Source organism: Neofelis nebulosa, chromosome 3 (genome assembly GCF_028018385.1).
Source record: "Neofelis nebulosa isolate mNeoNeb1 chromosome 3, mNeoNeb1.pri, whole genome shotgun sequence".
NCBI lineage: Eukaryota > Metazoa > Chordata > Mammalia > Carnivora > Felidae > Neofelis > Neofelis nebulosa.
In genome coordinates this window covers 126,689,582-126,691,615 of record NC_080784.1, presented here as the reverse complement: position 1 = coordinate 126,691,615, position 2,034 = coordinate 126,689,582, and the positions used below count along the sequence as shown (strand labels likewise).

Here is a 2,034-nt window from a genome sequence, read left to right as displayed (position 1 = left end):
ACCACAGCTTACATTGCAAAATATTGTCCAAATAACAGTTATTGTTGTTATGATTCTTATCTGGGACATGAAGTCACACAAAATGGAAATACTGGCTCTGTTTCATTCTACCTTGAGCCTAACTAACATCATGCCTGTCACTTGACAAGGTTTTAAGTTTGAATTACCATGTAAATTTTGAAATCACATCTTTTAAAACCATGCACACACACACACACTCACACACACACATACACACACACACGCACACACATACCGATGACACAGCGTTGTTTTATTGCCCACCACCCTTTGCCTTTGTATCAAATCACACACCACACAACGAGCTATGAAATAATACATACTATAAAGTGAGCTATAAAATACATACTATAAAGTGAGCTATAAAATAAAACATACTTATGAAAGTGTTGAAGCAAGGATGTCTTCAGATGCTGATGCAGTGTGCAGAAGAGTTTTCCCAGCATGTTTATAATCATAAGGCTTCTGTGGGGCTTTCTCTCCTCCCTGTCATGACATTCCTGGTAAAAGTTAATATAACTCAAAATTCCTTCTACTTTATTTCAGGTGCAATATGTAGGAATGTTTTCAAAGAAAACTACACTTTCTATATGTTTAGAAATAATATTCATATGAAGATATTACTTCTTTTTAAATATCTAGGCTTATTTGAGGGGGTTGGGGGCTTATGAACTTCCTGTGTGTGTGTGTCTATGTGTGTGTGTGTGTGTGTGTGTGTGTGTGTGTGTGTGTGTGTTGAGCCAGAGTCTCCTGACATGGCATTTTGTAAAAGAAGTATTTTTTTGGTGTTCCTTCTTTCCATTAGATGTGTAAATCACTATCCCAACATTGTGTTCTATTAATCTCAGTGTGTCACCACACTTCTTCACTTGCCCTCAATTCTTGTCCCTCTTTCCTCCATTAGGTATTAACTGAAACCTGCCTTCTAATTCTGAGCAATTAAAGGAGCATAGTTAATCTTCTTAGGAGTTAAATGTAAATGACAAAGAATGTGGTACCATCCTTTTAGCACTCCATTTATTCTATTGTAATTCCTGAAGTAAGAGAAAATCCACAGTTCATTTAATATATAACTACAAGTGACATATTGAGAGCAGAAAAAGCTCTCTCCCCACACAAAAGAAAAAAAAAATCTCAAGTTGTTTATCAAACTATTTTTAAGTGAAAGAAAAGAAGTCTTAGAATATTCAATTGTCCAAAAAAGATCTATAAGGAATGAGAGTTACCTACTCCTCAGCTGTTGCCAATTCTGTACTGGTAAATACCTTTTAAAATTAACAATTAGAAACAATTAATGCAGCATGTGACTTTCTTGCTCCCTTTATACTTCCCCCATTCTTCTTCTTTCCACTGTCCTGTCTCTTGATAATTTTTATTTTATAGTCTCTGAAATAAAATATTTATTGAGTTTATATACATGTAATTATCAAGTGAAGAACTCTTTGGTAAAGTTGCCAGTTAACAGATAGGTAACAGTTTATTGACATACTAAGCCACTGTTTACTGATCTCATATTTAGAACCCAGTTGTTTTCTTAAGCTTCTAGACATTATAATAGTGTTCATTTCATCTACCACAGTTTTAGGTCAAATTATTCTTAACTATAATCATTTGTCCTGTTTAAAAGGATTATTGGGTGCTTGCTTAGGCAGCACATATACTAAAATTGGAACGACGTGGAGAAGAACAGCAGGGCCCCAGCTCAAGGATGACATACACATTCGTAAAAGGATTGTCAGGTATTTGTGAATTTTAATGTGTAAGCTCAGTGGAAATATTAAGGTACTGAAAGAGTTAACATACATGGTAAAGTCTTTACATTTCTTAAAATAATTTCTCCAACATAATTCTGTAAAGACTAATGCTAAGGTTATAGTTTATATTTTCTCACATTATCAGATGCATAAAAAGGTTTATGACATCCAGTCTTTAAACTGTATTTAAGGAACACTCTTGTCTTTTAAAAAATTATAATTATATGAAATCACTATAACCAGACCTTTGCCATTCTAT

The 2,034-nt window shown here is 33.9% G+C and overlaps 1 non-coding gene across 1 annotated transcript; it reads left to right on the top strand.

Moving 5' to 3' along the window:
- The first annotated feature begins 1,657 nt into the window (after window positions 1-1,657).
- On the top strand, window positions 1,658-1,766 carry LOC131508203 (U6 spliceosomal RNA). The gene has a single exon (XR_009259912.1). It is a non-coding gene; the product is annotated as a U6 spliceosomal RNA (small nuclear RNA).
- Window positions 1,767-2,034: the final 268 nt, after the last annotated feature.